The sequence below is a fragment of the Coccinella septempunctata genome, chromosome 8 (genome assembly GCF_907165205.1).
Source record: "Coccinella septempunctata chromosome 8, icCocSept1.1, whole genome shotgun sequence".
Lineage (NCBI taxonomy): Eukaryota > Metazoa > Arthropoda > Insecta > Coleoptera > Coccinellidae > Coccinella > Coccinella septempunctata.
The window spans coordinates 24,213,502-24,225,895 of record NC_058196.1 but is presented as its reverse complement, the minus strand read 5'-3'; the positions used below and the strand labels follow the sequence as shown (position 1 = coordinate 24,225,895).

The following is a 12,394-nucleotide window of genomic DNA, read 5'->3' as shown; positions in this document are numbered from 1 at the left end:
TTTCTTCAAACGCACCAATGACAATATATACGACTATATATTGAAAAATTCTTAGCCTACTATAGAACCAAACAAAATTTCAATGTCAGAATACATTTATTACAGCGAACCGGCAACGTCTCGAGACCTTTGAAAAAAAATTTTTCTTCTTGCTCTGAAAACCAGACCCCCACAGCTTTTATTACCTCTTCGTTGAAAGACCTTTTAAGCCTTTTTTCAGTTGTGGAAAGAGATGATAGTGGGATGAAGCCAAATCTGGTGAATAAGGGGGTATTCCAGTAATTCAAACTCTAAATCACGAATTTTCTGCATGGCAACATGAGATTTGTGCGCAGGGGCGTTGTCCTGCAAAAACAAAACACCTTTGGATAGCTTTCCGCGTCTTTTCTCTTCAATTTTTTCCAGTAGAGTGGTCAGTAATGTCTGTGCGCAGGGGCGTTGTCCTGCAAAAACAAAACACCTTTGGATAGCTTTCCGCGTCTTTTCTCTTCAATTTTTTCCAGTAGAGTGGTCAGTAATGTCTGTGCGCAGGGGCGTTGTCCTGCAAAAACAAAACACCTTTGGATAGCTTTCCGCGTCTTTTCTCTTCAATTTTTTCCAGTAGAGTGGTCAGTAATGTCTAATAGTAATCTCCGGTTATTGTTCCACCCTTATCCAAAAAATCAATCATAATTACTTCATGGCAATCCTAAAAAACTGAAGCAAGAACTTTTCCAGTAGATTTTTGGACACAAAACTTCTCAGGTCTTGGAGAACCAGAGTGTCGCCATTCCATCGTAGAAATGAAGTCTCATTCATAGTAGCAATTCGGTTTAAGAAGTCTACATCCTTTTCAAATAAAGCACAGATCGGACGCAATGCTTCTACCCTTGCAATTTTTTGGTCAACATTCAAACATGTCCAAAGTGACATGAACTATATGTGAACGGATATGATATCCGTTTTAGGCCAATTCGACGGTCTGATAAAATCATGTCATGAACTGCATCAATATTTTCGGGGACTGACAAAGAAAGTGGCCTTCCCGATCGGTCATCATCTTCAATGGAAAATTTACCTCTTTTAAAGCTTGCAGTCCAAGCATATTTTCGTAAATCTACTTGATGATGGCTCGATACGAATTTTTCGATTTTCACAATTTCGGTGGACATCTTGTTTCTTTCAATTTATTGAGTAACTCTGGTTTACTTTTTTGACCTCAAATTTCACACTGACACTTCAAATGGTTATTGTTCGTTGCTATGGTAACGTAATATTTTTTAAATGCATGGAACTGGTCTAGGCTAACTAGATATCAATACATCCTCGTAATATTCGCTATTGCGTTCTTCAAGGTTGTCGATGAATAAAGCTCCGTGTACTTCCCAAAATACGGACACCATAACCTTGCCAGTAAACTGTAGCAGAATTTGACGAGTTCAGGGCTGCAGCCCACTCACCTCACTTCAGACTCTTGAGGATAATGGTGAGTCCATACTACGACATACCGACGGCAAGAATAATTTTTATATCGACGAAAAAGTTGCAAACAGCCCTCTGATGAATCCTTGAAACGTTATTATTCTTAAGGTCCAGTGCACTCACTTTGAAACCACTTTTCTCATGGAATAATTTTCATGTAAAATAAATCCCAAACGTTTCTTTAATATCTTCGGTGTCTCAACTATCCCCCGCAACTTCACTTCACTATGTATTTGCCAATACGATTTGGGGACTTTTTTGATGTTTTCCAGTGTAACCACCTCTATTGGCATTCCAGATCAGATTCCAGTTTGTAGTGTTATGCTGTCCATGAAATATATTCTCTATGGTACACTCTGAATATAGATTTCTATGAATCTAATTGATTCGCTAACTTATTGACGTCGAACTCACTCTATTTACACCTTGGAACATAGATACATGGAATGGACAATAAACATTTGTTGTTGTCCAAAGACTGGAGTGAGATAGTTGCTTAGTGTCGCCAATCACAATTGAGATAGTTGAATCTGACACTATTGTAACGTCAATTTTCCGTACAAAAAGGTAGGAGCTATATAAATTTATTTATTTCACGCCACTGCCTTAGTGTCGCGCTAGACAGAGAAGCATCGAATGTTTATACCACAACAAATACATTCAGAGCACGTCAATGTCCATTCCATGTATTTATGCTCTAAGATTTACACGTATCAGACTCCAGGCTAGAGTAGTTGGAGAAGAAATGTACACAGATCCACTTTGAGGTAGCTATGTGTATAGAAGTTGACCGGCAGGTATCGCAACTTAGGCCATTTTTCAGCTGTACTATTTCATTTGCTACTTAGTTTATTTTATCAATGGTTATTCCAACTTTTTTAGCCGTTGTTCCTTCTGTGAAAGAAAAATAATCACCTGTAACAAGCTGTATATACCAGTGTCAGGGAAAAATTGTCAAAATACAAATTAAAACGCCCAGTTGTTCAAACCGCCCCTCACAGAAGAATGGAAAGCCCTGCGAACAGGATGAAACGATTTGGCTGTTCAGCTCTCGCAACGACAGAGAGACGGATGCTAATAGATACTCGAAAAAACATCGACTAGGACGAACTGGATGCGCCAATCTGCAAACAATTAATCCCACACACACAAACCACACCCCGAACCTCCTCGTAAACAAGACGTGGCAAATTGCTGCCCGATTTTTTTGTCCCTTCCACGGAATGAATGCAAATTCGGTCTATATAGTCCAATAATCCGATTCGAGCACGGTCACAGAACAACGAGAAGTGGTGGGTAGGTCGAAGGACCAAAAAAAAAACGTTTTATTTTTTTTCGAGGTTTTTCCTCCCATTTCATCTATTTCTGATTCACAGAATCCTTCTGTACCCGTTGAATCGGGTTGTATATATTCTAGACCAGGGACCATTTGAACGCTTGAATTTTTTCGGACCAAAAATATAACTTTTCGTCCATTTGGTTCCAGATGAATAGAATTTATTCGATTTGCTCGAATAGGGTGAAATGGGAATGCTCATTCATGGGGTGTTTCAATGGTCAATCTATTTTAATAAGGGAGAACTGGTCAAAATGAAACGTTTCACCAAAAACCACCTATACCGAGAAATTAGAAGTTATCGTTGAAATAGATCCTACCAGAATAGTGTGTGAATTATCTGAAGTCACGAAAAAAAACGTGAAGTCAAGAGAAACACTGCATATTGTGATGACTGAACTCCAGTTTTAAACTGGAAATGAAAAATTAATTCCTTCTCAAAATGTTCATTCGTTTCGTATCGAACTGCTTGGATGTTTTATTTTGTGGCATGATTTATGTCAATACAGTATATCCCTCACGAAAAATGACTGAATACACCAGTGTAAAAATCGAGAAAATAATAATGGGATTATTATAAAGTATCCGCAAAAATTAGGCACCATTAATTTGATGACCCCACAATCTTAAGAGGCGTATACATCTGGTTAAAGTACGGTGGCTATAAATTATTGATGCTACAAAATCCAAAGCACCAGTTTCTCTCAAAGTTTCTTATACCAGAGAATAAAATTTTGACGAGCACTAAAGGTCTTTGGATGAAATTAGATTATCGATTTTTTTCCTCAATGAAATTGATAAAAAACTCGATGGCACAATATAATATTGCTCAGCTATCTATCTATCTATTCGATTCTCTTCGCATTATATTCTCGAGCAATTAACAGTTTCTGAAAAGCTTTCATATGTGAGCGTTTTCGAAAAACGGTGAACAGCTCGAAAGAAGTCAAAGATATAGGAAATATGCATAAAATCAACAACGAATTAGAATTTGAATTCAAAAATGTTCGAATAAACGGAGTACCTATTTTATTTTGAAAAAACATGATCTATGTCTTAGCTTCAACTATCATAGTAACCAAATTTGTTGAAATAACGTTCTTTGTGTTCCTTCTATTCGCTCTGTGGGTAGATCTAATGGGAGTTCCAGAAAGCAATCTATACAAGTGGAGTAAATTGCCGATGTCTCCCGAATATTGAACCCTCATGTTATGTATTTCAGACGAGAATATCGCATTCCAGTGACCTGTTCATTTTCTATTTTTAGTCATGAATAAATACATTTGTGTGACGACTTTCATTGAACTTCGAGACACAGTTTTCTCTACTTTTCATACTACTCGCCTTTAATTAAACAGGAAAAATTATTATTTGACACTCACCTTGTGCTCCCACGAAATGAGCCTTTTTCACTGAAACAAAAAAAATATTATTGAAAATGAAAATCGTTTCATACAGGGAAACAGTAATAAATCAGTAATAAATATTATTTCATTTGAATAATGTGTGAGCATATTGATATCAAACCACTAGGTTCCTTATGGATTCATAAAATTTTTATAAAGTAGGACCAAGATAAACAGATGAAATTTTGCTGAATAGTCTTCGAATAGAGATGCACCAGAAATTAATTTTCCCCCACATCCCTCATAGCTGGAAAGAAGTGAAATCGACAACCCTTTTTGATTTTCTGCCATAACTTTTCACAGTATTCGAATATCACCATCAAAAATAATGCATTACAGAGACAATTTCATTTGAAAATTTTATTGTTTCCTGATTTCTTATCGTAAAAATGATAGCATTTTCGTAAGGGGGGTGTTCTAGTAATTCAAACCCCAAATTACGAATTTTTTGCATGGCAACATGAGATTTTTGTGCAGGGTCATTGTCCAGCAAAAACAAAACACCTTTGGATAGCTTTCCGCGTCTTTTCTTTTTAATTTTTTCCCGAAGAGTGGTCAGTAATGTCGAATTGTAATCTCTGGTTATTGTTCTACCCTAATCCAAAAAATCAATCATGATTACTCCATGGCAATCCCAAAAAACTGAAGCAAGAACTTTTCCAGCAGATTTTTGGACACGAAACTTCTTAGAACTTGGAGAACCAGAGGGTCGCCATTCCATCGATTGTTGCTTTGCTTCTGGATCGTAGAAATGTACCCAAGTCTCATCCTTGCACGCTTTTGGTCAACTTTCAAACATTTGGGGATCCATTTTGCAGCAATTTTTCTCATGTCCAAATTGACGTGAATTATATGATGAACGCGTTCGTATGAAATATTCAGTTCTTCAGATATCCGTTTCAGCCCAATTCTATGGTCTGATAAAATCCTGTCATGAAGTTCATCGATATTTTCGGGGATTGACACAAAAACTGGCCTTCCTATCGGTCATCATCTTCAATGGAAAATTCACCTCTTTTGAAGCCTGCAGTCCAATTTTTCACCGAGTGTATTAAGCATATCTGCTTACCTTTTAACCCTGTTAAATACAGGTACTTGTTGATGGCTCAGTACTCCAATTTTTCGATTTTCACAATTTCGGTGGACATCTACTTTGTTTTAATTTAATGCGTAACTCTGGTTTACTTTTTTGACCTCAAACTCCACACTGACACTTCTAATGAGTTATTGTTCGTTGCTATGGTAATATTTTTTTATGCATAGAACTGCTCTAGGCTAACTAGATATCAATACATCCTCGTAGTGGGGGTTTCCGGTTTCTCGATGTAAACGAAGAGTTCTCTCTTAAGCCCGTTTGCAACAGCCTAGAATTCTCTAGAGAATTTACACGTGAATTCATGCGTCGTGAATTATCTGCAGTTACATATACACTTTCGGTAGAATTCACTCTCCACTTGCATACAAAATTATCTCTTCCGTATTCTTCCCAAAATTTTGTACAGAATTCACCAGGGAATTATCGGCTGTTACAAACTATCTAGCTATAAAAATCACCTGGAGGAGTCATCATTCCCAGTTGATAATAAAAGGTACAAGAAAATAAAGAAATCTCATCTCCGCATAATGAACTATAGCAAAGTCGCAGGCTACCCCATCCAATATTTAAATGTTTCCTTAAACGCTTAAACGAACAATTCTAGTTACAAAAATTGACTCCAGGTGGCGCACTGTGAAGTAATCCCCGAAAATCCAAACATGTCGAAAACGCCTAGATCGATTCTGACCAGAATCAATAAAATCTTTGTAACCTTTGTCGTTATAAAGATTACAAAGATTGTTGATTCAGATGAGCACCAACGTTCAAAACTTCACACGCACGTCATTTTCCTCTTCGACACATAAATTGGAAACTTTCAACGGTCTGCCGGGGGAACGTGTCGTATTATCTTCTTCTACATTGAACTTATTAATTTCGAAATGATTGAATGGACAGGCGTCTGTTTTAAATCATCCACTTCCGAGTTCTGCCATATTCTAGAAACGTAATGACGAGTTCTAGAACTTTTCTCGGAGTTCTCCTGTTGTACCGGCAATTATTCTTTCCAAATCGGCTTTTTGAACTTTCCATCGTTCCAACTGGAGGTGGGTAGTGAAACACCCTTAGTTACCTGACGAATTATGAGTGTCTACAAGGTTCGAAAGTTTAGGGTAGCTGGGACTTGTGCGAAGTAAATTAGGTGATTCAGAAAATGAGAAAAATTGTGACTTATTCTTCATCTGCTCGCTGGAGATTTGAATTGTAGACTCAGTTTCGAGTTTTAATTCAATAACATTTCCATTTCAGTTTTTCTTTTACGCTGCTCTTCAATGGAATATTTCATATATTTATCTCAACATACTCCTCTTCAATTCATCACGGGAATTTAAAATATCTAGTCACATTTTTGAGGAAATTGGTTACAAAATGGCGTATGCGCAGGTGACTGTATATAATTCAGTAATTTGGATGAAATAACACCAAGATATTTCACTCGGATAAAAAACGAAATCTCAACTTTCGTGGTTAGATAACTTATTTATCGAAAACCATTATGTGTCACAAATTTTCACCCAAGGGTGTCAAGAAATTCACATCCATTTCCCTATACCCTATGCCGGCCTATGCAAGAACACCTATAGGAAATGATGATGATGACAGCTGATGTTAGATTCTCATCTCATACCTACGATTGCACATCGTGCTATGTTGTTCAATTGGAAACTCCAAGAACTTATACACGGTGTATTTGAAGGTGTGGCTTTTTTTTCAATAGAAGGTAGAACTGTGTCAAAATGAAGCATTTCCCCAAAAGTCACCTAAAGAAAACTTTCAAAATCACAAAGTTGAAGAAAAATTTAAAATGATTACTGAAATAGATAATAATATGATCCTACACCGTTTGTTAGCTGCATTATCGCAAAACAGTGGGAAAAAACTTATCTCCTGATTTGACCATGTGGTTTCGTTTAGGATATTGGCTCGTTCGATATTTACTTAGTAATGAAAATGGAAACTTAGAATTGTCGAATTGTTCTCATTATTTTTTAGTAACTAGAACGATTTTATGAAATGGCTCATTTCGATACCAACTTACAGAAGAGACTTAGGACACAAGTGTAAAAAATAGAATAACACATCAAAATCTCACCAATAAAATTCGTCCGAATAATTCACGAATTTTTTCACAAGGGGCATCACAATCTTCTTGTTCGAACATATCAACAATAGTCGTAAAAATGGGATGAAATGAAGAAACATGATAGCACTTTTTCAACATAACTAACATAAGCACTTTCAAGAAACTGCCTCAATTTTCTACATATTTTTTCACCCTAAATTGCACGATACAACAATTATGATTCTCTCGAAAGTGACCTGATGCATCCAATCCGATGAACTTGGTACTGAACCATTCATTTTCCAGCCATATGTTTATGTTTTGTTTAGTTTTTGCGATGACGACGTCACCTTCCACAGTCCAGTACTTTAAATTCAATGAAATTCTGTCGAACTTTTAGGGGTTGTGTCTCAGCCATCTTGGATATTTTATATGGACAATTTTTGGTTAAACGACTTATTTTGATGAGTTCTACCTACTGTCAAAAAAAAGGCCCCAGCTTTGAAAACACTCAGTAAATTCCGGAAATCGGACTCTACGAACAAAGTTATTATAAGCATACGTCTCATTGTCTCTAATTCCCAAATACTCTTTAAAAAATTTTTTACATTCATTTTTAAGACCTTATTAAAAGTATGGACCTTTTGTTGAATGCCGACAGAAAACACCTTCCTCTCAGAGGACGAAGAAAGATTATAATCGAGAAGTGACAAAACATCATATTCAAAGTTCATGAATTCCCTCAGCATCCCTATACTCCCTGATCTATTTCAAGAGGGGTTCAAAGCTCCAGGCACCGACTTCGTGAAAAAACTAATGCGGATTATTACGGACTCGTTCAGAAGACGGTAAAATTCAATTAAAGGACGGTGCAGACTCGAGTCACAAAATTGATGTTCATTCACTTTTTTCCCGCACCTTGAAACTTGAGGGAATGAGTCTCTATTTAAATTTCGATGAATTATCTGCGATAGCTGAGACGTTCTATCTTTTTCGTGAGAGATGTGGAATAAATCTGCTAAATTGGTTGAGATAAACGAGTACATACAGAAGAATCGGAGCAACAAAGAGTAGACATTTTCTTGAATCCTGAAAATGCTGGGTTCAGTTAAAAATTCGTCAAGACCGAACGGTTCTACCTAGATGAATGAAATTTTCAGATTTATTACAAGAAGAGTTGCTCTTTAAGAATATGTATTACATTTATATGTGCGGTTACTTTTATTGAGAGATGAACCACTCGAAAGCTGACCTTCGAAAAATCCTGAAAAAACAGGGTTCAGATAAAAATTCGTCAAGACCGAATGGTTGCGCCGAGATGGATGAAATTCTCAGATTCATTACTGAAAGAGTTGCTCTTTCAGAATATGTATCACATTTCCATCTACGGTTACTTTTATTGAGAGATAAACCACTCGAAAGCTGACCTTCGAAAAATCCTCAAAAAGATGGGTTCAGTTAAAAATTTGTCAAGACCGAACGGTTGGGCCGAGATGGATGAAATTCTCAGATTTATTACTAAAGGAGTTGCTCTTTCAGAATATGTATCACATCTCCATCTACGGTTACTTTTATTGAGAGATAAACGACTCGAAAGCTGACCTCCGAAAATTCCTGAAAAAGCTGGGTTCAGTTAAAAATTCGTCAAGCCCGACTGGTTGCGCCGAAATGGATGAAATTCTCAGATTTATTACTAGAAGAGTTGCTCTTTAAGAATATGTATCACATTTTCATTTGAAACATTGAAACTGTCGTCATTTCAAAACATCATTTGTACCTACAAATCCTATCAATATCGTTCAAATATCTTGCAAGGGCCAAATCATCATACTTACATCTCAGGGCCCTTTCGAAATTCAGCACTAAAAGAGTTGTTCTTTCAGAATGTGCATCAATTCTAGCTCTACGATTTTTTTTTCTTGAAGATACGCTTGTCGAAAGTTGACCTTCGCTAAATTCAGAAAAAGATGGGTTCACATAAAAATTATTTCTCCACATGAAGCTGTAAAGACTCACACCAGAAGACACTCTGACAGAAATGACTTGGGATGATAGGGAAGGATACCTCTCAACATCAAATACGACAGACCGAAAAACATCAAAGGTGTCGCAGTCTACTCCACTCATATTATAAATATCCCAATCTGCCAAGAATAATTTCCATGAAGGATGAAAAGAACACTCTTCCATATTTGTTAATTATATTTATTCGCTATGCTGTAATACCGTTCGAAGGCTAAATCACGAACATTTCAATCATCATATTGCCATAAAACGTTCGTGAGAAATTCCGAATAACTCAAACCGCAATATCGTCACTGCGACCCTCGCACTCTGATTAGAGGAACTGAACCAAATAAAATTAAATTCGTCAGGATCCAAATCGGAAAACCAATAATGATTCGCCGATGCAAATGACACGACACCGGAATTTCGGATATCATAGAAGCTGTTTGCGTATTTCCCTATTGTTTGCCGATAGGGATTTAACGGTTGCGTTGAAACATTGAACGAGTTAGGAATTGAGCTGAATTATTCATTTCGGGCACATGAATCCAATGAACGCTGGAAATAGAGAGAGATAACTGGCGAAATCGTATTCCGCGTATGTCAATTAAAAAAATAACCGCGTTTTTCGATATTGCACAACATGGTGAGGATTTGAAGTCGTTCTGACGTGAAAAGATTCGCTCATGAAAATTCAAAACTCGCTTATCGATTCATGCTGAAAAACATGTTAAAACCAGATGTAGTAGCTAGAAGGTAGAAGTTATCAGAATAAGTCAATTCACCAAAAATTGTCTATATAAAATATTAAACATGGCTGAACTCCAACCCCTAGAATTTCGACATTTCATTAAATTTCAAGTACTGGACTGTAGAAGGTGACTACGGCATCGGAAAAACGAAACAAAACATAAATATTCGGCTGCACAATGGTTCGTTACATCCGAGTCTATCTGATTAGTTGCATCAGCTCACTTGAAAAAATTGTATCGTGTGATTTGGGCGGAAAACAGTGAATAAAATTGAGACAGATTATTGAAAGTGCTCCTGTTGACAAAGTGCTATTATTGTTACCCTATTTTACCCATTTCTTCGATGATTGTTGGAGGGTTCGAACAAGAAGAAGATTGTGATCACCATTGTGGAAAAATTTGTGAATAATTTAAACGAATTTCATTGGTTAAATTTTGAACGAATATTTTTTTTACACTTGTTCCTAATAATTTTTTTCTCAGTTATATATCTATATTATAAGTATCTATCTTTCATATCTAGGCAGTATTCGACGGAATATAGATACAAGGAATGGAAAATAAACATTTGTTGTTGTCCGAAGACTGGAGTGAGATAGTTGCTTAGTGTCGCCAATCACAATTGAGATCACTCAATCTGACGTCACGTCAATTTTCTGTACAAAAAGGTAGGAGCTATATAAATTTATTTATTTTACGCCACTGCCTTAGTGTCGCGCTAGACAGAGAAGCATCAAATGTTTGTACCACAACAAATACATTCATAACACGTCAATGTTCATTCCATGTATTTATGTTCTGAGGTTTCAACTGGAACCAAAACACCAGAAGCGTTCAAAAGCCGCTATTGCGAGTACTTGACAAGTACTCAAACGCTATCTGCGAGTAAACTTAGTCAAAAACTGATCTTGTGCATTAGGGGTAGTTCTTGGGCCTATATTATTCGGTCTTTCCGTCACATTTCTAGTTTCTCGATATCGTTAGACTTGCCAGGAGCCAGGTTTCACTTGAAAGAGATAAGCAACATCTCTCTGATCTGCCCTATTGGCTTCATCCGTTCTAAGTTTTTGGCTTTATTCCAACAAAAAAAACAGATTCTAAATCAAAGTTGATTGTGAGAACTTAAAAAAGTAACTGATCCAAAATATTTAGAAACGTAGAAACGCAAACGACAAGATTTTGACTGAAACTTAAAGAGTCCATTCAGACATAAGAGTGTCAACACTGTCAACATTTTATTTCTCATAAATGAATATTTGGTGGACAACAATGGGCCACTTTGGAAACGGTCACAAAATTCCTGAACTTCCTTTATTTTTGTCTTTGACTAGTACAAATACTTTAACAGTAGATTCTTGAGGTCAAAAGAAACACTTTTTCCTTCATCATTTATTTAGAATCGGCTTGGTTGAAAACACAAAAAAAAGGTTTTTTGGTTTTATCGAATGAAATGAATTCCGGAATATAGTTTTCCATTTATTTGATTAATCTTTTTCGAACACAACATATCACTCACGTCTTCTTCAGTTTTCTCATTATGACCAAAGTACCCCACCCTTGAAACTAAGTTCTACGCTACCTAATGAATATTTGAACGTTTTGTAAAATAAAAGTATTCCTCATATTTTCTCGTATAATGCTTCGTTTTCGAGTAATTTGATGTCCAAAAATTATGAAGCATCAGTGAAATTTGACAAATTGGGTACTTTGGCTGTGTAGTGTCACAGATTTAGCCAGTTATTCTGCTTTTTCTGTTTTCCCAGGGTTGGCACAGCTCATTAGGAAAACTCGAAATGGCTATAGTCCATTCAAGAATGATTGACATCTTGGGTGGCTATGGAAAATTGAATTTAAGTTGGTAATAGCTCATAAGTTGAGATTTAGTTTTGCGGAATTCAGGTTGGTATTGTAAATGAACAATGATCTATTATAAGTGAATCTATGCACTTAACCACCGACTGTCGATAATTTGAATTTTGTACTGCTGTTTATATCCCTAATTCATTCGTACAAATTTGAAACATTATTCTATCAATTCTGAATGCAGATTAATATACTCTGAATTCGAATATTTCTTCTTTTCAAATGCTTTTCTAGGTTATATTTATTTATTCCAGTTCAGTGATTAAAACTACAGAAATTATTGAAGCTCTTTTATGATCAGATATTAAGCTGCGTCTGGACTTTCAAGTCCTACTGGGATGTCAATCATTCTTGAATGGACTATATATCTTTTTATCAGGGCCGAATCGAAAAAAATGGTATAGGAAAAAA

General features: G+C 36.2%; 1 protein-coding gene across 1 annotated transcript in view; it reads right to left on the bottom strand.

Moving 5' to 3' along the window:
• LOC123318509 overlaps positions 1-12,394 on the bottom strand; it is a 69,169-nt gene that overhangs the window by 28,400 nt on the left and 28,375 nt on the right. Inside the window, exon 2 of the mRNA XM_044905143.1 lies at positions 4,180-4,209. The gene's annotated coding sequence lies outside the window, so the exon portion shown is untranslated. The remainder of the gene's footprint in view (positions 1-4,179; positions 4,210-12,394) is intronic.